Raw genomic sequence first — 11,402 nt, forward strand, 5'->3', positions numbered from 1 at the left:
GACTACCAGGATTTTTCAAAATTGCCCCTTTCGAGTGAATAGAAGCTGCACTGTAGGTCTTATAAGACAGACATTACTGTTAACAGGAAGAGAGCCTAGCACTCTGTTGAGGATTCTCAACTGAGTTAGCTGTTTAAGGACATACTGATACCTCTCAGTGCTTTTATATGTGAGAACCTTCAACTTTGTGCAAAATCTCCTCTTACAACTGACTGGACCCAGCTGTGTGGGTGTTGTAAGAAAAGTATGAATGTTACAAGCAGGAGGGTGAAGCAGCTTGTCTTCGGATGATACGTGAGTAACTTTTTTCCAGGAATACTGCCTACCACTCAGTGTTTTCAAGGATGAGGTATATCACCTTTGTGCAACATCACCCCTTTGAAGAGAATGGAAGAAGTTCTGAGGCTCTTCTGATTAAATTATTTAGGTTGGAAGCAAGAGCGTACAGCAAGTTGTGTAACAGTGTGAGTAGAGTGAAGTTTTAAAATTAAGACCACCTGCCTCTGAGAGTTTGAAAGTGTGAGGAACTTGATTTTGGGGCAAAATTGCCTGTTTCCATGAAGGGAAGGATTACTGTATGTCTTGTAGGAGAACCACAAAGGTTACAAGAAAGATGCTCAAGCACTTTGTTTAGCAGCTTCAAGTGATTTAGCATTCAAAAGGAACACTGCCTATCTGTCAAGGGTTTGACAGTGTGAGCAAATCCATCTTTGTGCCAGTAGACCCTTTCCACTGAATGGAACATGCACTGTGTGTCTGGCAAGCAGATGTCAAGGTTTGCAGCAGGAGTTGCAAGCACATTGTTTTCCTGTGAGAGTTGAATTAGCATGTGAAAGGAGTGCTTGCCAAATGAAAGCCTTTGACAATGGAGAATCATTCACTCCTTGAAAAATACCCACTTTCGGCGAAATGCACATTCACTTGTAGCTCAGGGCAGGATGCAGTATGTGAGAGGCAGGAATAGTTTGCCACTTGTCTCCCTATGAGAAATGAGTTACCTGTTGAAAGGAATACTGACTACCCCTCAGTTTATTCATGTGTGAGGAAGATCACCGTTGGGCCAAATAGCTGCCTTCAACTGAATGGAACCAGAACAGTTTAGGATGTATGAAAAGCATTCATTCCAGCAGCAAGAGGGTCTCGACTGTTGTTTAAAAGTGAGAATTGAGTGAGCTTTACAAAGGAATACTACCTGTCTCTCAGGCATTTACAGTGTGAAGAAGATTACCTTTGTGGAAAATAGCCCTGTTTCAATGGAAGGAAGAAGCACTGTTTCTCCAGTAAGAGATGCATGTGTTAGAAGCAAGACGGTCAAGCACCTTGTTAAGCATTAGGAATTGAGTTACCTGTTCAATAGTATACTGCCTAACTCTCAGTGTTTTCAGGTGGAGGAAAATCAATGTTCTGCTAAATAGCCCCTTCCAAGGGAATGGAGGCACACTGTAGGTCTTGTGAGACAATCATTAATGTTAGAAGCAAGAGGGTCTAGCACCCTGTTAAGCACTGTGAATTGACTTACCTGTTGAAGGGAATACTGTCTAACTCTCAGTGTTTTTATGGGTGGAGGAACTTCAAGTTTGTGCAAAATTGCCTCTTTCAAGTCAACGGAACCAGCACTAGAACTCTTGGAAGAGAAGTATGAATGTTAGAAGCAGGAGGGTCAAGCACCTTGTTTTCCAATGTGAATTGATATACTGCTTTAAAGGAATAATGCCTACAACTCAGTGTTTTCATGGGTGAGCAATACCACCTTTGTGCAAAATACTGCACTTAGAGGGATGGGAAGAATCACTGTCGAACTTCTGAGAGAATCATTAATGTTAGAAAGGAAAGGGTCTACCACCTTGAACAGCATTGTGAACTGAGTTAGCTGGGTAAAGGAATACTGCCTACCTCTCAGCGTTTTCATGGGTGAGGAACCCAACTTTTGCAAAATATCCCATACAAGCGAATGGAAGATTCCTGGTAGCTCTTGTAAGAGACTCATGAATGTTTGAAGCAACAGGGTGTAGCAAGTTGTTTAGCATTGTGAATTGACTTAGCTGTTTAAAGGAATACTGCCTACTTCTCAGAGTTTTCAGGAGTCAGGAACCTCACCTTTGTGCAAAATTGCCTCTGTGAAGTGAATGGAGAAACACTGTTGCTCTTGTATGATATCCATCAATGTTAAAAGGAAGAGGGTCAAGCACATTCTTCAGCTTTGTGAATTGAATGAGTTGTTTAATGGAATACTACTTACCTCTCAGGGTTTTCAGGGATGAGGACTACCAGGATTTTTCAAAATTGCCCCTTTCGAGTGAATGGAAGCTTCACTGTAGGTCTTATAAGAGAGACATTACTGTTAACAGGAAGAGAGCCTAGCACTCTGTTGAGGATTCTCAACTGAGTTAGCTGTTTAAGGACATATTGATACCTCTCAGTGCTTTTATATGTGAGAACCTTCAACTTTGTGCAAAATCTCCTCTTACAACTGACTGGACCCAGCTGTGTGGGTGTTGTAAGAAAAGTATGAATGTTACAAGCAGGAGGGTGAAGCAGCTTGTCTTCGGATGATACGTGAGTAACTTGTTTCCAGGAATACTGCCTACCACTCAGTGTTTTCAAGGATGAGGTATATCACCTTTGTGCAACATCACCCCTTTGAAGAGAATGGAAGAAGTTCTGAGGCTCTTCTGATTAAATTATTTAGGTTGGAAGCAAGAGCGTACAGCAAGTTGTGTAACAGTGTGAGTAGAGTGAAGTTTTAAAATTAAGACCACCTGCCTCTCACAGTTTGAAAGTGTGGCGAACTTGATTTTGGGGCAAAATTGCCTGTTTCCATGAAGGGAAGGATTACTGTATGTCTTGTAGGAGAACCACAAAGGTTACAAGAAAGATGCTCAAGCACTTTGTTTAGCAGCTTCAAGTGATTTAGCATTCAAAAGGAACACTGCCTATCTGTCAAGGGTTTGACAGTGTGAGCAAATTCATCTTTGTGCCAATAGACCCTTTCCACTGAATGGAACATGCACTATGTGTCTGGCAAGCAGATGTCAAGGTTTGCAGCAGGAGTTGCAAGCACATTGTTTTCCTGTGAGAGTTGAAATAGCATGTGAAAGGAGTGCTTGCCAAATGAAAGCCTTTGACAATGGAGAATCATTCACTCCTTGAAAAATACCCACTTTCGGCGAAATGCACATTCACTTGTAGCTCAGGGCAGGATGCAGTATGTGAGAGGCAGGAATAGTTTGCCACTTGTCTCCCTATGAGAAATGAGTTACCTGTTGAAAGGAATACTGACTACCCCTCAGTTTATTCATGTGTGAGGAAGATCACCGTTGGGCCAAATAGCTGCCTTCAACTGAATGGAACCAGAACAGTTTAGGATGTATGAAAAGCATTCATTCCAGCAGCAAGAGGGTCTCGACTGTTGTTTAAAAGTGAGAATTGAGTGAGCTTTACAAAGGAATACTACCTGTCTCTCAGGCATTTACAGTGTGAAGAAGATTATCTTTGTGCAAAAGAGCCCTGTTTTAATGGAAGGAAGAAGCACTGTTTCTCCTGTAAGAGATGCATATGTGTTAGAAGCAAGAGGGTCAAGCATCTTGTTAAGCACTATGAATTGAGTTACCTGTTGAATGGAATACTGCCAACTCTCAGTGTTTTCAGGGGGAGGAAAATCAATGTTCTGCTAAATAGCTACTTTCAAGGGAATGGAGGCATACTGTAGGTCTTGTTAGACAATCATTAATGTTAGAAGGAAGAGGGTCTAGCACCCTGTTAAGCACTGTGAATTGATTTACCTGTTGAAGGGAATACTGTCTAACTCTCAGTGTTTTTATGGGTGGAGGAACCTCAAGTTTGTGCAAAATGACCTCTTTCCAGTCAATGGAACCAGCACTACATCTCTTAGAAAAGAACTATGAATGTTAGAAGCAGCAGTGTCAAGCATCTTGTTTTCCAATGCGAATTGATATACTGCTTTAAAGGAATAATGCCTACAATTCAGCGTTTTCATGGGTGAGCAATACCACCTTTGTGCAAAATACTGCACTTAGAGGGATGGGAAGAATCACTGTCGAACTTCTGAGAGAATCATTAATGTTAGAAAGGAAAGGGTCTACCACCTTGAACAGCATTGTGAACTGAGTTAGCTGGGTAAAGGAATACTGCCTACTTCTCAGCGTTTTCATGGGTGAGGAACACAACTTTTGCAAAATATCCCATACAAGCGAATGGAAGATTCCTGGTAGCTCTTGTAAGAGACTCATGAATGTTTGAAGCAACAGGGTGTAGCAAGTTGTTTAGCATTGTGAATTGACTTAGCTGTTTAAAGGAATACTGCCTACTTCTCAGAGTTTTCAGGAGTCAGGAACCTCACCTTTGTGCAAAATTGCCTTTGTGAAGGGAATGGAGAAACACTGTTGCTCTTGTATGAAATCCATCAATGTTAGAAAGAAGAGCGTCAAGCACCTTCTTCAGCTTTGGGAATTGAGTGAGTTGTTTAATGGAATACTACCTACCTCTCAGGGTTTTCAGGGATGAGGACTACCAGGATTTTTCAAAATTGCCCCATTCGAGTGAATAGAAGCTGCACTGTAGGTCTTATAAGACAGACATTACTGTTAACAGGAAGAGAGCCTAGCACTCTGTTGAGGATTCTCAACTGAGTTAGCTGTTTAAGGACATACTGATACTTCTCAGTGCTTTTATATGTGAGAACCTTCAACTTTGTGCAAAATCTCCTCTTACAACTGACTGGACCCAGCTGTGTGGGTGTTGTAAGAAAAGTATGAATGTTACAAGCAGGAGGGTGAAGCAGCTTGTCTTCGGATGATACGTGAGTAACTTTTTTCCAGGAATACTGCCTACCACTCAGTGTTTTCAAGGATGAGGTATATCACCTTTGTGCAACATCACCCCTTTGAAGAGAATGGAAGAAGTTCTGAGGCTCTTCTGATTAAATTATTTAGGTTGGAAGCAAGAGCGTACAGCAAGTTGTGTAACAGTATGAGTAGAGTGAAGTTTTAAAATTAAGACCACCTGCCTCTGACAGTTTGAAAGTGTGAGGAACTTGATTTTGGGGCAAAATTGCCTGTTTCCATGAAGGGAAGGATTACTGTATGTCTTGTAGGAGAACCACAAAGGTTACAAGAAAGATGCTCAAGCACTTTGTTTAGCAGCTTCAAGTGATTTAGCATTCAAAAGGAACACTGCCTATCTGTCAAGGGTTTGACAGTGTGAGCAAATCCATCTTTGTGCCAGTAGACCCTTTCCACTGAATGGAACATGCACTGTGTGTCTGGCAAGCAGATGTCAAGGTTTGCAGCAGGAGTTGCAAGCACATTGTTTTCCTGTGAGAGTTGAATTAGCATGTGAAAGGAGTGCTTGCCAAATGAAAGCCTTTGACAATGGAGAATCATTCACTCCTTGAAAAATACCCAGTTTCTGCGAAATGCACATTCACTTGTAGCTCAGGGCAGGATGCAGTATGTGAGAGGCAGGAATAGTTTGCCACTTGTCTCCCTATGAGAAATGAGTTACCTGTTGAAAGGAATACTGACTACCCCTCAGTTTATTCATGTGTGAGGAAGATCACCGTTGGGCCAAATGGCTGCCTTCAACTGAATGGAACCAGAACAGTTTAGGATGTATGAAAAGCATTCATTCCAGCAGCAAGAGGGTCTCGACTGTTGTTTAAAAGTGAGAATTGAGTGAGCTTTACAAAGGAATACTACCTGTCTCTCAGGCATTTACAGTGTGAAGAAGATTACCTTTGTGGAAAATAGCCCTGTTTCAATGGAAGGAAGAAGCACTGTTTCTCCAGTAAGAGATGCATGTGTTAGAAGCAAAACGGTCAAGCACCTTGTTAAGCATTAGGAATTGAGTTACCTGTTCAATAGTATACTGCCTAACTCTCAGTGTTTTCAGGTGGAGGAAAATCAATGTTCTGCTAAATAGCCCCTTCCAAGGGAATGGAGGCACACTGTAGGTCTTGTAAGACAATCATTAATGTTAGAAGCAAGAGGGTCTAGCACCCTCTTAAGCACTGTGAATTGACTTACCTGTTGAAGGGAATACTGTCTAACTCTCAGTGTTTTTATGGGTGGAGGAACCTCAAGTTTGTGCAAAATTGCCTCTTTCAAGTCAATGGAACCAGCACTAGAACTCTTGGAAGAGAAGTATGAATGTTAGAAGCAGGAGGGTCAAGCACCTTGTTTTCCAATGCGAATTGATATACTGCTTTAAAGGAATAATGCCTACAACTCAGTGTTTTCATGGGTGAGCAATTCCACCTTTGTGCAAAATACTGCACTTAGAGGGATGGGAAGAATCACTGTCGAACTTCTGAGAGAATCATTAATGTTAGAAAGGAAAGGGTCTACCACCTTGAACAGCATTGTGAACTGAGTTAGCTGGGTAAAGGAATACTGCCTACCTCTCAGCGTTTTCATGGGTGAGGAACCCAACTTTTGCAAAATATCCCATACAAGCGAATGGAAGATTCCTGGTAGCTCTTGTAAGAGACTCATGAATGTTTGAAGCAACAGGGTGTAGCAAGTTGTTTAGCATTGTGAATTGACTTAGCTGTTTAAAGGAATACTGCCTACTTCTCAGAGTTTTCAGGAGTCAGGAACCTCACCTTTGTGCAAAATTGCCTCTGTGAAGTGAATGGAGAAACACTGTTGCTCTTGTATGATATCCATCAATGTTAAAAGGAAGAGGGTCAAGCACATTCTTCAGCTTTGTGAATTGAATGAGTTGTTTAATGGAATACTACTTACCTCTCAGGGTTTTCAGGGATGAGGACTACCAGGATTTTTCAAAATTGCCCCTTTCGAGTGAATGGAAGCTGCACTGTAGGTCTTATAAGAGAGACATTACTGTTAACAGGAAGAGAGCCTAGCACTCTGTTGAGGATTCTCAACTGAGTTAGCTGTTTAAGGACATATTGATACCTCTCAGTGCTTTTATATGTGAGAACCTTCAACTTTGTGCAAAATCTCCTCTTACAACTGACTGGACCCAGCTGTGTGGGTGTTGTAAGAAAAGTATGAATGTTACAAGCAGGAGGGTGAAGCAGCTTGTCTTCGGATGATACTTGAGTAACTTTTTTCCAGGAATACTGTCTACCACTCAGTGTTTTCAAGGATGATGTATATCACCTTTGTGCAACATCACCCCTTTGAAGAGAATGGAAGAAGTTCTGAGGCTCTTCTGATTAAATTATTTAGGTTGGAAGCAAGAGCGCACAGCAAGTTGTGTAACAGTGTGAGTAGAGTGAAGTTTTAAAAGGAAGACCACCAGCCTCTGACAGTTTGAAAGTGTGAGGAACTTGATTTTGGGGCAAAATTGCCTGTTTCCATGAAGGGAAGGATTACTGTATGTCTTGTAGGAGAACCACAAAGGTTACAAGAAAGATGCTCAAGCACTTTGTTTAGCAGCTTCAAGTGATTTAGCATTCAAAAGGAACACTGCCTATCTGTCAAGGGTTTGACAGTGTGAGCAAATTCATCTTTGTGCCAATAGACCCTTTCCACTGAATGGAACATGCACTATGTGTCTGGCAAGCAGATGTCAAGGTTTGCAGCAGGACTTGCAAGCACATTGTTTTCCTGTGAGAGTTGAATTAGCATGTGAAAGGAGTGCTTGCCAAATGAAAGCCTTTGACAATGGAGAATCATTCACTCCTTGAAAAATACCCACTTTCGGCGAAATGCACATTCACTTGTAGCTCAGGGCAGGATGCAGTATGTGAGAGGCAGGAATAGTTTGCCACTTGTCTCCCTATGAGAAATGAGTTACCTGTTGAAAGGAATACTGACTACCCCTCAGTTTATTCATGTGTGAGGAAGATCACCGTTGGGCCAAATAGCTGCCTTCAACTGAATGGAACCAGAACAGTTTAGGATGTATGAAAAGCATTCATTCCAGCAGCAAGAGGGTCTCGACTGTTGTTTAAAAGTGAGAATTGAGTGAGCTTTACAAAGGAATACTACCTGTCTCTCAGGCATTTACAGTGTGAAGAAGATTATCTTTGTGCAAAAGAGCCCTGTTTCAATGGAAGGAAGAAGCACTGTTTCTCCTGTAAGAGATGCATAAGTGTTAGAAGCAAGAGGGTCAAGCATCTTGTTAAGCACTATGAATTGAGTTACCTGTTGAATGGAATACTGCCAACTCTCAGTGTTTTCAGGGGGAGGAAAATCAATGTTCTGCTAAATAGCTCCTTTCAAGGGAATGGAGGCATACTGTAGGTCTTGTTAGACAATCATTAATGTTAGAAGGAAGAGGGTCTAGCACCCTGTTAAGCACTGTGAATTGACTTAGCTGTTGAAGGGAATACTGTCTAACTCTCAGTGTTTTTATGGGTGGAGGAACCTCAAGTTTGTGCAAAATGACCTCTTTCCAGTCAATGGAACCAGCACTACATCTCTTGGAAAAGAAGTATGAATGTTAGAAGCAGCAGGGTCAAGCACCTTGTTTTGCAATGCGAATTGATATACTGCTTTAAAGGAATAATGCCTACAACTCAGCGTTTTCATGGGTGAGCAATACCACCTTTGTGCAAAATACTGCACTTAGAGGGATGGGAAGAATCACTGTCGAACTTCTGAGAGAATCATTAATGTTAGAAAGGAAAGGGTCTACCACCTTGAACAGCATTGTGAACTGAGTTAGCTGGGTAAAGGAATACTGCCTACTTCTCAGCGTTTTCATGGGTGAGGAACACAACTTTTGCAAAATATCCCATACAAGCGAAAGGAAGATTCCTGGTAGCTCTTGTAAGAGACTCATGAATGTTTGAAGCAACAGGGTGTAGCAAGTTGTTTAGCATTGTGAATTGACTTAGCTGTTTAAAGGAATACTGCCTACTTCTCAGAGTTTTCAGGAGTCAGGAACCTCACCTTTGTGCAAAATTGCCTTTGTGAAGGGAATGGAGAAACACTGTTGCTCTTGTATGAAATCCATCAATGTTAGAAAGAAGAGCGTCAAGCACCTTCTTCAGCTTTGGTAATTGAGTGAGTTGTTTAATGGAATACTACCTACCTCTCAGGGTTTTCAGGGATGAGGACTACCAGGATTTTTCAAAATTGCCCCATTCGAGTGAATAGAAGCTGCACTGTAGGTCTTATAAGACAGACATTACTGTTAACAGGAAGAGAGCCTAGCACTCTGTTGAGGATTCTCAACTGAGTTAGCTGTTTAAGGACATACTGATACTTCTCAGTGCTTTTATATGTGAGAACCTTCAACTTTGTGCAAAATCTCCTCTTACAACTGACTGGACCCAGCTGTGTGGGTGTTGTAAGAAAAGTATGAATGTTACAAGCAGGAGGGTGAAGCAGCTTGTCTTCGGATGATACGTGAGTAACTTTTTTCCAGGAATACTGCCTACCACTCAGTGTTTTCAAGGATGAGGTATATCACCTTTGTGCAACATCACCCCTTTGAAGAGAATGGAAGAAGTTCTGAGGCTCTTCTGATTAAATTATTTAGGTTGGAAGCAAGAGCGTACAGCAAGTTGTGTAACAGTGTGAGTAGAGTGAAGTTTTAAAATTAAGACCACCTGCCTCTGACAGTTTGAAAGTGTGAGGAACTTGATTTTGGGGCAAAATTGCCTGTTTCCATGAAGGGAAGGATTACTGTATGTCTTGTAGGAGAACCACAAAGGTTACGAGAAAGATGCTCAAGCACTTTGTTTAGCAGCTTCAAGTGATTTAGCATTCAAAAGGAACACTGCCTATCTGTCAAGGGTTTGACAGTGTGAGCAAATCCATCTTTGTGCCAGTAGACCCTTTCCACTGAATGGAACATGCACTGTGTGTCTGGCAAGCAGATGTCAAGGTTTGCAGCAGGAGTTGCAAGCACATTGTTTTCCTGTGAGAGTTGAATTAGCATGTGAAAGGAGTGCTTGCCAAATGAAAGCCTTTGACAATGGAGAATCATTCACTCCTTGAAAAATACCCACTTTCGGCGAAATGCACATTCACTTGTAGCTCAGGGCAGGATGCAGTATGTGAGAGGCAGGAATAGTTTGCCACTTGTCTCCCTATGAGAAATGAGTTACCTGTTGAAAGGAATACTGACTACCCCTCAGTTTATTCATGTGTGAGGAAGATCACCGTTGGGCCAAATAGCTGCCTTCAACTGAATGGAACCAGAACAGTTTAGGATGTATGAAAAGCATTCATTCCAGCAGCAAGAGGGTCTCGACTGTTGTTTAAAAGTGAGAATTGAGTGAGCTTTACAAAGGAATACTACCTGTCTCTCAGGCATTTACAGTGTGAAGAAGATTACCTTTGTGGAAAATAGCCCTGTTTCAATGGAAGGAAGAAGCACTGTTTCTCCAGTAAGAGATGCATGTGTTAGAAGCAAGACGGTCAAGCACCTTGTTAAGCATTAGGAATTGAGTTACCTGTTCAATAGTATACTGCCTAACTCTCAGTGTTTTCAGGTGGAGGAAAATCAATGTTCTGCTAAATAGCCCCTTCCAAGGGAATGGAGGCACACTGTAGGTCTTGTAAGACAATCATTAATGTTAGAAGCAAGAGGGTCTAGCACCCTGTTAAGCACTGTGAATTGACTTACCTGTTGAAGGGAATACTGTCTAACTCTCAGTGTTTTTATGGGTGGAGGAACCTCAAGTTTGTGCAAAATTGCCTCTTTCAAGTCAATGGAACCAGCACTAGAACTCTTGGAAGAGAAGTATGAATGTTAGAAGCAGGAGGGTCAAGCACCTTGTTTTCCAATGCGAATTGATATACTGCTTTAAAGGAATAATGCCTACAACTCAGTGTTTTCATGGGTGAGCAATTCCACCTTTGTGCAAAATACTGCACTTAGAGGGATGGGAAGAATCACTGTCGAACTTCTGAGAGAATCATTAATGTTAGAAAGGAAAGGGTCTACCACCTTGAACAGCATTGTGAACTGAGTTAGCTGGGTAAAGGAATACTGCCTACCTCTCAGCGTTTTCATGGGTGAGGAACCCAACTTTTGCAAAATATCCCATACAAGCGAATGGAAGATTCCTGGTAGCTCTTGTAAGAGACTCATGAATGTTTGAAGCAACAGGGTGTAGCAAGTTGTTTAGCATTGTGAATTGACTTAGCTGTTTAAAGGAATACTGCCTACTTCTCAGAGTTTTCAGGAGTCAGGAACCTCACCTTTGTGCAAAATTGCCTCTGTGAAGTGAATGGAGAAACACTGTTGCTCTTGTATGATATCCATCAATGTTAAAAGGAAGAGGGTCAAGCACATTCTTCAGCTTTGTGAATTGAATGAGTTGTTTAATGGAATACTACTTACCTCTCAGGGTTTTCAGGGATGAGGACTACCAGGATTTTTCAAAATTGCCCCTTTCGAGTGAATGGAAGCTGCACTGTAGGTCTTATAAGAGAGACATTACTGTTAACAGGAAG

The sequence above is a fragment of the Castor canadensis genome, chromosome 15 (genome assembly GCF_047511655.1).
Source record: "Castor canadensis chromosome 15, mCasCan1.hap1v2, whole genome shotgun sequence".
Taxonomy (NCBI): Eukaryota; Metazoa; Chordata; class Mammalia; order Rodentia; family Castoridae; genus Castor; species Castor canadensis.